The sequence below is a fragment of the Marmota monax genome, unplaced genomic scaffold (genome assembly GCF_021218885.2).
Source record: "Marmota monax isolate L192 unplaced genomic scaffold, Marmota_monax_Labrador192_F-V1.1 WCK01_AAM20220418_F8-fsc00278, whole genome shotgun sequence".
Lineage (NCBI taxonomy): Eukaryota > Metazoa > Chordata > Mammalia > Rodentia > Sciuridae > Marmota > Marmota monax.
This window is the reverse complement of record NW_026694626.1, coordinates 71,055-84,424: the sequence shown is the minus strand read 5'-3', so window position 1 is coordinate 84,424 and position 13,370 is coordinate 71,055.

Sequence of the window (13,370 nt, the reverse complement as noted above, 5' to 3'; positions counted from 1 at the left end):
CAATCTTTCCAAAACCCAAGTGAACTATTAATTTTGTTTGGGTTAAAGCATAAAATGTTAACAGCATACAGTATCCATAATTTGCCAGTTACTCAATTCCTTCCAAATGCAGTCTCTGCCTTTTTTTTTTCTTATTTGAGATTTTGTGTAGCATCTCCGCTTTAAAAAAAAAAATCTTAAATACAGGAGAAAAGATAGATGGCTTTATTAAGCCACAGTTCCTAGTAAATATCAAATCAACATTAAAATTTTCATAGACTAAGCAATCTGCATTTTATACTGCTTTTAAGGGCTTGGGTGAAAATATAATCGTCAAACACTCTAGGTCCCTTTCTTTGAGCTGCTATTTATAAAAGACACCCAAATGAACGTTCTACTTCCTCATTGTCATCCTGATTTAAAAATAATCACCAGGTGGTTAGATTCAGTGTGATACTATGCTAGGCACTATAGGTAAGGCCATTTGTATAGTTATGATTGCTGCCCGGTAGAAGATGAAAAGATAACAGTAAGATGGATTGACCCACACAGAACACAGAGATTATGAAATATAAGCGTCAGGTAGAATTTCCACAAGGAATGCAGAAAAGCGGAGCGTTTTAAATGCTATGCTCAGGTAACACCTTGTGCTTTAGGCTTCAGCTGACAGTTAATTAAATAGGCACACACCAAGGTACTGTACATCAAACACAGCAGTATTGGAAGCAACCTAAAAAAAAAAAAAAATTGTCCACAAATACAAACGGATGTTTCTGTCAGGAGACAATTTCTTCAAGAATTTCCAAAGTCCACAAATAAGTCAGACAGGAAATGAGATAACTGATTTCTATTGTGTTTTAACCAAATTCATGTATTAATTTACATAACGTGTATTGAGTTTGTCCTGTATGCCATATTCTTCTGAGTTCAACAGAATTCGTGAGAGAAATAAAATGTTTGGAAAAAAAAAATCACACTGATTCTAAAGCACTTTCCCTCACAAAATTGGCACACTGTTGTTAATCAAATATTTCAAATCTGATTTTTTAAAATCAAAGAAAAATTAGAGTTATTACCTTAACTATCTTTTCATGTTATCACTAGAACTATTTCAGAATTTTCTTCCAGGCATTCTTTTGTAGTTAAACAGAATATAGGATCCATTGCATTTAACTTTGAAGATGCCACTAATCTGGTAACTTTAGATTATCTGAAGATAGACGATCCAAATCATTGTCACGTTTAATCCCCAACTTGACATTGAGTTAGTGGAAAGGTAGCTGAGCAGGGAAGGCATGGCAAAAGGGATGCTGTCGCCTCGACTACTAACGTGGTATTTCCACCTTCAATCTGGTGTCCTGGGTAGGGAGCTATCACACAAGAGGTGATCTCAGGATCACTCCCTGTTCCCACAGGTATGCCTGGGAAGCTTCATCCTAGGGTCGTATCATCTATAAGTAGAGGGGCCGTATGCTCCCATTTGCTTGGGACATCACAGTTTACTCCTATTGTGCTGGCATATTATCAAGAGCTTCCCTTTATCCTTTCAGAAAGACCTGGTTAGGGATGGTTAATTACACAGGCCTAACCATAACACCATCTATGACACATACCCCAATCTCTGCATTTGAACAATTTTGAATCCTGAGACAATACCAGAAATGGGCTTTTAAACTTACAAATTTTGCTGGAATTTATAATCTTCTACTTCCATGCAATGAACACTATTTAAAAAAAAAAAATTAAAAGGGGCTGGAGTTGTGGCTCAGTGGTAGAGCGCTCGCCTAGCATGCACGAGGCACTGGGTTCCATCCTCAGCACCACATAAATGTAAAATAAAGATATTTGTCCACCTAAAACTTAAAAATAAATACTTTTTTAAAAAAGTACTTGTTTAAAAAAAAAAGTCTTTATTTATTTATTTCTATGTGGTGCTGAGGATCAAACCCAGTGCCTCACACGTGCCAGGCAGGCACTGTACCACTGAGCTATATAGCCCCAACCTTTTTTTTTTTTTTTTCTTTTTTAAGAAACAGACTGAACTGGCCACTCTGTGTGATTCATGGACACAGCCTGCAGGCACAAGACCTGTCAAACTCATACCTTCTCACCATTTGTACCCATTGAACTTTCTAAAAATGCCCAGGATCCAGCTGAGATCTGTTGGATTCTGCAGAAAGCCTGTCTCTGCTACAAACTTCTTCAGAACAGAAAATGTATCTTATTTCACTTTGGTGTCTCCCAGTGCCTTTTGTACTCAGACTTGTTTATAAGAACCACTCAACAAATGTTTGTTGAAAGGCATAGGACATCTGGTCAAAACACCTGGATGGTTGGCCTAATTCTTTACCTTCCATACAGCTATTTATCATCCTGTAGATCTAGAGAAATCCAGAAAACAGACATACATCAGCAAGGCCATGTTTGTGGGGAGAACTGCACAGGTGCACATGGAAGTCAGCAGCAGCCACACGAAAGCCATCGCTTCCCCGATTGGTAACTTCTCAATCCGTCTTCATTTTCTTTTCTAAAGCAACCAGTTGGTCCCTTCTACAGCCTAGATATTCTAAAGGTAGGACCCAGGTCTTATCCTTCCAAATCATCCACCAAGATCTTATGAACAAATAAAGTCAGGTTGACAGACAGAATCTTGCTAAAGGAAATGCACATCAGCCTTAACTCGGAAGTTTGGGCTCCATGAAAAGGCCATGACCATTATGGTGACCTGAGAATTGTGACCGGTGAAATAGGAGATAATGGCAGAGATATGTCCACAAGTTATTAGCAAGAATGACAATGTTGAAATAAACTCTCCTAAGTTGTACCAAAGCATCTTGCCTCTGTTTTCACATTTCCGAATTTTAAATTGCAATTTTTCAAGTCACAACTTTAACACACTTGCAATTTTGTTTTGTTTTTTTTTTTTCAGATCATCCAAGCAGACTAAATAAATGCTGTGGCTATGCCTCATGAGATGACTCCTATGAGCCTACCACATGGGGTGGTATCAAAACTGTCAATATAATTTTGCAATGTCTGGTAAAGAAAAGGTTGTCTGCAACATTTGTGTATCTTTGAAAAACAACCAGAAAACAAAACAGATTTCAAACTGGAAAGAAGAACTATGTAGAACTGGGCCTCTCGAGACATACTCCACAGCTACGCATGTTCCTTAGGAAGGTTCGAGTTTGGGAGCTTTCTCCTTTCATTGGCCAACATAAAAGTTGTTTCAAGCAAGACGAAGGGAACAAAGGAAGTCTTTCATTTACAAAAGAAAGTTTAATGGTGTAGAGTCTGCAGGAATTTTTATTTATGCTACACCTGGCATTATTTTTAACTATCCGTGGAATGGAGTTGCCTTTGCCAATACTCAAAAGGAAATAGTGTGTTTCTGCGTCCAACACGTAAGCCCTTCTCATGTAGAGCCCAATCCCAGCTCCCATCAATGATGTCGGTTCCTATGGGAGGACTCTGGTGGAAAGAAGGTGTGCTTGCATTCTTTGTAGGGATGGGTCTGCCCCACACCACCCCTGCCCCCCCAGCTTCTACATGTAGAGGACAGTCCCCAGGAGTTCTGCTCTGACCTACAATGATTACAAATCCCAGTGCTTCCCCACTTGGGGCAGAATAGCCTTTGAAACAGCCTTGCCAAGAGCAGATGGATAAAGCTGAGTTGAGGAAATCTATTCATTCATTGCATAGCTTTTCCTGGTCAGGACAAGATTTGGGAGTTTTAGTTGTTCAATCTCTAACTTAATCTAAAAGTATTATCTATCTTTCTTTCTCTTTTTCTTTCTTTTTAGTTGTTTATGTTCTCTTACTTTATTCCTTTTTTTTATATGAGGTGCTGAGAATCGAACCCAGTGCCCCGCACTTGCAAGGCAAGTGTTCCTCCACTGAGCCACAATCCCAGCCCCATAAACTCTTTTTAAAATATTTTATTTAGACCAGGGTCTCACTGAATAGCTTAGGACCTCACTAAGTTGCTGAAGCTGGCTTTGAACTTGATGTCCTCCTGCCTCAGCCTCCTCAGCCACTGGGATTATAAGTGTGCACCACAGCACCCACCATCCTTTTCTCTTTTTAACCAAAGAAAGTATGGTCTGTGCCTATCGTTGTCTCTTGTTCTGCGCTAAAGAGAACAAGTCCCGTCATGGAGTTGACTGGCTCAGCATAGAAGGACACATACAGGACTGGGAGTCCAGAAACTTGGTTCCAGGGCTAACTCTGTCACATCCTGGCCGCTGTGGTTTTTTTTTTTTTTTTTTTTTTTGGACATATCACTTCATCACAACTTCTTCATTGACACAAGAATGTTAGCCAAACTGGGCCTGGTAATCCCAGTGATTTGGAAGGCTGAGGCAGGAGGATTGCAAGTTCAGGGCCAGCCTCAGCAACTTAGGAGGCCCTCAGCAACTCAGCAAGACTCTGTCTCAAAAACTAAAAAGGGCTGGGGATGTGGCTCAGTGGTTAAGTGCCCTGGGTTTGATCTTCAGTACTGAATGAATATATATATGCTAAAATCTTCCTCAAATTTCCCATTCCAATTCTAAAATGAGTCTGTGGTTCTCTAACAGGAGCCTAGCTTTACTATTATGACCACTTATTTGGATGTAAAATTTTTTTCTGAGATTAAAAACTGATCATTAAGGAAAAGAGAGTTTGGAGCTCTAAAACCTGCAGATCCTGACCATCAACCCCAGTAAATTAATAGGGCCAAAAATTATATTCTCTCGTGATCAGACACACCCAGGTAGAAAGCTAAACCAATATTCAGGTCAAGTCTGACAAAGACATTCAGTGGCAACTTATGTGCTTAATTTGCTCTCAAAGAAAAGAAGAAGCTGCCAATAATCCAACGTTTCAAAACTGGGGATTAGAATTAACCCCTATCCAATTTTAATTGAAGAAAAAAATGTATGAAATCTTAAGAAAGAATCACTTCTGATTAAATACACCATTACCAAAAAAAAAAAAAGGTCCAGAATCTAACCATAATATTTGAGAACCCAAATAGTAAAAGCATAGCTTTGACTTGTGGTTTTTTTAAACATTTAAAATTCAGCTTCATCTCCCATGCCAGCAAGCCTCTAATTTTAAAAGTTGAAATTACAAATTTGCCCCTCTTCCCTAAAATCCTAAACTCTCTCTCTCTCTCTCCTTCCACCCATCCTCCATTTTACCATAGAATGACAGCAGACTGCCTGGGTTTCCAATTGCTGGGGCCCCCAACAGGTCAGCCAAGAGCAAAACAGAATTTACCACAGGGCACTAAATTGCCAGAGTGACCATACAAGCTGGTTGCAGAGGGCAGTGAAGGAAGGAGTTCCCAGTTCCAGGAATCCTTCTCTACTCACAAAGAGGAAGCTTGCAGGGGAGCAGCCCACACGTCCACCTTGGAGTTAGTTACACATTAACTCATGCCCTTGGTCATTCACTCCCAGTGGAGCCCAAGCATTTCGTAGGTAGTGTGGTCACCATCTGAGCATGTCCCAGCTTTTCTTAGGCACTGGAGCCGTGAGCTGTGTTCCGAGTTTTCATGCACCACACACTGAGTTGAAACCGGGAGGGGTTGGGACAAAAAAAATAAATAAAAATAAGAGGTACACAGATGTATAGTTAGTTTTTATGTCCTGTAGGGATACCCTTGAAACATGTTAAAAAATGTCAGTCAAGACATCTGGTCAGCTGTCCTAATCCATATTGGGGTTTTTAGGCTACTGTTATGCCCCAATATGCTTTGAACATTGCCAATATGCTTTCTCCACAGAAGCAGCAGTGTGTCCCCTTTGGTTTCTCGGTTCATCCCCAGCACTAGCATTTATAGTGTCACGTATGGAGCAAAATGAAAAACCACATACTGTATCTCATGTGTCTGGCTAATGAAACGGGTCGGACAAACCTTGTGCAATCAGTGATGGGGGCCGATTGGCTGAGGTCGGGTCCATCTTGCAGACTGCAAAAGAATCAGCTGTCGCCAGTGCCATGCGGCAGATGGACAGTTTGCATCCGATTTCCACTCAGGCGCCAAGCCCTTTAGAAGCTTTGGCAGCCCCCGCACCATCAGGCAGCAGCCTTTGATGTCCTGCAGATGGCTGAGGCGGCCATCTTGCCTCTGCATCCTGAGAGGCCCACGTCTTACTCTCAGGCAGCGTTCACTATGGCCTGGGCCCACGGTAGGCCTGAGAGGGACCACTGCTCTAAGAGCATCTCCAGTAGCCAGAAGCTTCCGCCAGCTTCCACTTCTACATGGGCAGCAGCTAAAATGTTCTTTCTTTTAAAAAAAGAAACAAACACACACACATACACACACACACACACACCCCTGAGGTAGGACCTCCTACCTTAGATTCAGATTTCTGGAGATAAACATGTCTGCCTACCTTTTCCCAGGTCACTAGTCCAACCCCCTAGACAGTAATCTTTTTTTTCCCCCCTAGAAAATGAGAGATTTTTTTTTGACAATGCCCAACCTTCTGCCTGCATCAATTTCTGTGTAGTCAGCATGGGAGTCTAGATGTTTCTTTAAAACCAAAGGAAAAAAAAAGAAGAAGAAGAAGAAAGAAACTAAGCTAAAACCTGAGCTGCTTCCTCCTGCCCCTAGATGTCCAGAGGCAAACAGTGCCTGCTTTCTCCCTCCGGGATGACCAGGTTAGCCCCCAGGCCATCTTTAGACTCTTCTTCCCCCAGCATGGCCACCCAAAGTGGCAGCAAGTGGTCATTTCAGAATAATCCGGATTGCAAATTGGAAGGTTTCAAATTTGGTGTCCATTGTAAGACCCCCTTGGAGCTCTGCTTCATCTGGGTTTGACTTGCCCTGAGCCCTAAAGCAGAACAAAGCATCGTCTTCATGGTGGTAAGACTAATCTCGGGCTGTGAATAGCCAGAGAAATCTGTCAAAAAGCTGAGCCTGGAGGCCTTCCAAATAGAGCCCTCGCACATTTGGTAGGCGCAGTTAGGAATTCTGACTGGCACGATTAGTTAGAAGTCATGTCACTGCAGCATGGAAGCAGGAGTGGGTCTCTGCCCACCCAGAAGATCCACCAAGAAACGTCTACTTCACTGCACACCCCCTTGACAGAGTGGGGGCAGGCAGGGAGGAATTCAGAGCAAATGACTGACAAAAATTTAAAAAAAAAAAAAAAACTCAGTGAAAATAAATTCAATAATGTGTGATTTCCAGCCACTCAAAAGTAATAGAAATATTTGGTAAAAATATATAGATATAAATTGCCAATTAATGCAAACTGGTTAAAGCCAGTAAATGGAAAAAAATAAAAAGTTAATTAGAGCTTTTTGAAGCTTTGTTATATATACATCATTTGCAGGTGCTACAAAAGTGAAAAATAACCATTATAATTACTAGTATTCAAAGATTCATATTTTTCCCGTGTAATTTATTTAGGATTATCAGTTTCCTTGTAGTTATACAAAAGGCCTGTCAAGGTGTTTCCCACGTGTTTGGCTCGTGTATGTTCCAAAAACAAGCCAAAATGCTGTTGTATTTCACCCAGTAAAGGGAAGCTACTGAGGGGGGAAAAAAATAGGCCAAGTTTTACCTGGATCTCTATCTTGGTTAAATTATCTTACATATGTTTTAATTTTTTTCCTTGTTCTTTCTGTCTTTATCTTTCTCTCTCTCTCTTTGTTAAAATACATCTGTGTTTGTTGACTGCCCCAGATTATATCTAAGTGAGGAGTGGGTGTACCAGCACCTGGTATGGTATATGTAGCTTAACAATACATATCATTACATTATTTACAGCTCATTTTATGTTATTCAATAGTAAACTGCAAATTAACCCTTCAAGAACCAGCCAGGGAAAACGCTCCATTAGGCATGAGATATCCAATGAAGGTTTCTTCCCCCAGCAGAATTGTTAAGGGTACATCTATAACTGTATTCATAAACACGGAAGTGTGTTCATTACAGCAGGGTTGCCCACCAGAGCCAGCTAATTCCTCTCTCAGGAAATCTGTTTCATAATGATATTCCTTACTACACCACACTTGCACTTGTGCTGATAACACAGGTTATAAAAGGGACTTCGGACGGGAGTCAATTAATGTACTGGCTCTTTAACCTCCTTTATTAGAGCACACTAGGCACCAAAGGGACTCACCGTTATGCTGCTGGCAACAGAAAGACCCAAGCGATGCCATTTCATGCCATCTCAGCCCTGCCTTTCGTTTGCGGCAATGCACATCATGATCTGACCTCGTTAGGCACTGATTCAGCTGTAGGCGGGGAACAGAGGTGAGCTGGTGAAAGTGGGTGCCCAGAGACAACCTTCCTGACACTAGAGAAATCATCAGCACCAAAGCCAACCTCAGGGCCCCTGGTACTTTTCACTGATCTTCAAGGCCATCAAGTTCTACTTGGGGGGAAGTGAAGCCCAGAGAGGCAAAACAACTAGCCTCTAGTCACCCAGCAAGTTACAAGCAGAACCAGAAATGAGGAATTCAGAGTTACTGATTCCTAGAAGGGGGCCTTCACCCCATCTCCTGACGCTTTTTCAATATGAAAGGCAATCATTAATCAGAAATGACTAAAGATTGGACCCAGGGAAGATAAAGGTATAGAAATATATAAATAAATTTAAATAAGTGGGAAAGAAAGAATGGAATTTTAAACCGAATTGCAAGAGAGAAATTCAAAGTTTCAAACAAGCTCTTTGCTAATAAGAAAGTTGGCTTTTCTTTTTCTCCTCTAATTCACATTAATGGGAAATAAACGTATGGGTTGGACCAAAAGCTAACACGTTCTTAATAATGTGCAGTTTTCTACCAAAAAAAAAAAAAAGATACAATGTAATTTGAGGTGAGAAAGAATCCTTTGCTTTTTCACTACCCAAACACTACTGTAACCTTTAAAGAACCCAACAATGTCTTGCTGCTGAATTAATCAGTCTCAAGATTATCAGCAATTTAGCTACATTTTGTTGGTAATTAGCTTGATAAATTAAGATCTGCAATAGAAAACATGACATCTTATTGTTCCCTAGGTTTTATGGGATTTTTTCTAAAAACAGCAGCTTTCTTTTAAAACATGCCTTTCTAGTGCAGTGAGACAAACAACAAAACCCAAAGTTTGCCGAGTCTGGCTCGAGACACCGACAGCCGGCCCCAGATCCATCGGGCAAAATATCAAAGACTAGCCATTCATAATGTAAACTTCAAACGTGTGGTTTAAAATAATATTCAAATCCTAGGACTGTGGGCAGTGCCTTCTAGATAGTGAGGAACTATCATTTAATTCCTTCATGTTCTCTTTTCTTTTCTATAATCATGCCACAAATGGGCTGGTGGGGAAAAATTATGAAAAATGGTGAGACACAGGGAGACGTTTGCCGGAATGGCTCTGTGTGTGCGAAGAGTGCAAAGAATGGCAAATTAGAAGCCAAGCTCTTTTTCAACAAAAGTGTCCACAAACAAGATGATTTCTTGGGCTAATTTCCATTCAGGGGCAGTGAAAGTTATTTGAAATGACCAAAGCCATTTCAGAAGGGTAAGAAGCATAGAACTATGTCCACGGGGGTAGGAACTGCTTGCTCTCAGAGGTTTGAAATACTCCAGAAGCACTGGAGATACAGTCCCCTCCCTTTCACAATGAATGGAAATGAGAAAAGGTATCTTCCTCCAAAACATGCTAAAAATATAGCAATTACCCGATACAGATGTGGTGTTATAAACTCCTATTCCAACGCATTCTGTTTCAGCCATGATTTCCGTTGCAGAAAACTGTACTAATAGAAACATCCCTATTAATCTGAATTTGAGATATTTCATACAATGTATATTACCTTTCTGCTGCCTGCAACCTTCTGCCAGGTTTTTTTTTTTCTCTTTTTAGGAGGTGCTTTGAGGGGACCATACCATGAGAACAATACACAGCTGCTGCTGTATAGAGATATCTAATTGTCAATATTGTGGAAATTCTACAGCTTATTACGTGCATTCAGTCTAATTCTGGGCAAATTGCCAGTCACTTCAGGGACAATCAAGTGAGCCACATTACACGTGGTACAGCATCACAGCTTTAAGATACCCGGCTGTTTTGCCTCTGGCCAGAGAATGTTTGTACCAGTGCTACCGAGTGAAGGGGGGTAACTACAAATAAAATAAAATTTGTATTTTTTCAAGTGGGCTGCATTTCAAGCCCAGATGTTAGTAATGAAAGATTCAATTTAAGGATTTAAATTACAAATAAATAAAGTATGAAACAGATGTGATTTTTAAGGAAGTTCAAATTATCCAGGAAGAAAAATATCTCTGTGCATGACAAAGTAATAGGGATTGTCTTGAAGAGTCTGTTGAAAACAATCTGCTAAGCGCAATTCACCCTTAGGACAGGATTGGTTTGGAATGGGAAGGACTGGTGGAGCTTGTCATTAAACAAAAATTGTGTTTAATAAAACTTTATAACCGTGATTAATCCTATGAGGCCCTAAAGGAGTTTGCAGTTTCTGATAAACACATTTTCCTTGTTTGCAATGGTAATGATATTTTGAAGTGAATGGAATAAGAACAAAAAAACTCTAAGGGTAGAAAAAGGAGGGTTTGGCAGGTACCACCTAGGCAGAAATGACAGGGACATGAAAGAAACACGGACCACCCATTAGGACACAGCCTTGATGTGTGTGAGACATGTGTGCTAGAGATGGGTATAAATATTACTGAGAAAGCTATTGAGCAGGCAGTAATGGAGCACATCTTTATTTATACAGACAAGCTAATAAGGCTTTTTTTTTTATTCTAAGCTGATCATTAGGTTTGCCTATCAAAAGGATGACAGTGATGTAAGACATGGTGTCTCATATTTGGAGACTATTCCATGAAAATGAAATCAGAAGGGACTGTTCAGAGCTTCACTGTCCAATATGGTGACCATTAGTCATATGTATCTATTTAAATTTAAATTTTAATTAATTAAAATCAAATAAAATTTGAAATTATATTTTCCATCATGTGAGTCCTATTTCAAGTTTTTAATAGCCACACGTGGCTAGTGGCTACCATATTGGACAGGGCATATAAGCACATTTCCATCTCCACAGAAAGTTCATCGCCTGACACTGCTCTAAAAGCAATACGAGGAAGGTTAGATTTGGACATCAGGAGATAGGCCTGGTTTTTCTTTCTAGTCGTGGGCCTTGTGCCATGTGGTTTTCCCTTATCTTCCCAAGTGTTGTGTGCAGACACACACCTCCAGACTCTGAAACTCAAACAAGGATGACAAAAATAAACATTACAATCAAACCTTCAGAAGCCCCAAGGCAAAACCAACCTACAAGTCTAGCTCTGTAGATCAGACCTCTCACCTGCTAGTCAACTATCCCCAACAGGTGACTGAGGACAAATCCCTCCAGAATCTCATGCTCCACGCTTCACCATCATGTGGACACCATAGTACCAATAGCCAAACCACCAATAGCCAAACCTCAGCTAATCAAGGTCCACAAACTAAATCATTTTGGGGCAGCTTAGAGGTGGGGAAAACACAAACTTGCAAAGCAACAGTCCTTTAATAGGAGAACCAGCTTAGAAAAAAAAAAATAGTTCCTCTCTAGACATACAGACACTAACAATGGCACCACGTGGCGGTGGAAATCTTATCTCCTGGGCATCTCTCCTAGTGCCAGCTGAGCGCCACACAGACCCACCCTGGAAGAGCAGCACAGCTTCTCTGTGCGCAGGGCATCACCCGTGTGCCACATGAACTTTTCCTGACTCCTTAGAACTGCCAGCAGCCATTTCCCACGGATTCTGGCTGTGACAAAAGCAACACTGCCTCCCTGGCATCAGATGGAAAATGTCATTTTACGAAAACTCGAAAAGTCAACATCTCTCAAAAGTCAAAACCTTCGATGTATGCGGGAGTCGTTAGGAAAAACTTTCAGAGGGTCCTCAAATTCCAAGAGCGCTTTCGAAAGTAGACATTCTTCTCTGTGGTAAAATAGGTGTCTTTCTGTCGTTTCTCACGGAGGCTCCCCCTGATTCTCTGTTTATCGAAGGGTTTTTTGTTTCACAAGTCACACAGGGTTCTCTCTTTAATATGCTAAAAGAATCCTAGGACATTGGAACCAGATGGGACTTTAGAGATGGTCTGGTCCGAGGCTTATAACTGGGGACCACAAACAATTCAGGGAGCAGCAGGAAACAAGTCCTTCCTGCTGAACCTAAAACTGTACCTGGACATTTTTCTGATAAGAAGGCCCAAAGCTAGTATCAAATCTTCAAAGACCAAAGAAAGTTAAGAACCACTGACCTGGCTCATTTTAAACATGAAAAATAAAGCCCGGAGAAATGAAACAAACTTAAAAAAAAAAAAAAATCACAGTAGCTCTTCTGTGACTCAGTCAGACTAGAAACTCTTCTCCCAAATCACAATCCTCTGCAGTTTCCACCAAACCAAGCTGCAGAGGGCATTTTTCTTCTTGTTTTGGGGAAATCCACATGTCAACTCGAATTTGAAATCTTTGGATTGCTTTAAGTCAAGAAAGCAGAAAAACACACACACACAAACGAGGATTTGGGATATGGAGGAAATATTGAGTTGTAAGTATGTTATATTCTTTTTTACTACTACACAAACTCAAGTAGCTACCTACATTCACGAGAACTTGGAGAATTCAATGCTACTTAGGAAAACTTAGCTTTTTGTTTTTCTCCAAATTTTGTAACTGTTTTAGAAAGATGATCTCACCACTTGTTATCACCTAGAGATGTGTTTGTTTCATTTTTAATTAAGCTCCTTTTACTAGGTTCTGCTATATGTCTTGGATTTGGGATATAGGTAAGTACATGGAGTATTAGGAAATGTGTATTTGTTCACATAACTTGTTCACCAGCAATTTTTGAGAGGTCCAAGAAAAAATTGTTTTTTTATTGACGTTTTTAAGACATTTAATATGAATGTATTTTTTCCATATCACAATGGTTAAGAGCCCAGACTTAAAACAGATGGATTTGGATTTAATCTTAGCCTCACCCCTGCCCATCACACCAGCTCTATGACTTTGAACAAACCACTTTATCTCTCTAAACTTCAACTTTCTTATCAATGCCATGGAGCTAGTAATAGGAACTAACTCATAGAATTGTTATAAAACAAGAAACTAAAGGACTTTGAGAAGCATGTGGCACAGAGACAGCGCTCCATAAAGGTTAGCTCATAACTAGAACAAATTTTAGTTGCCAAAGAAGAGACATTTTAAAGTATATAAGAAAACCAACAAATCCATTGCAGTGGATTGTGTGGGGCCTCCCCAATCATGTATCCTAATCCTAGCCCCCGCAACCTGTGAATGTGATCTTATTTGTAAAAAGAGTCTTTGCAAATGTAAAAATCTTGCGATCAAATGATCCTGGATTATCTGAATGGCCCCTAA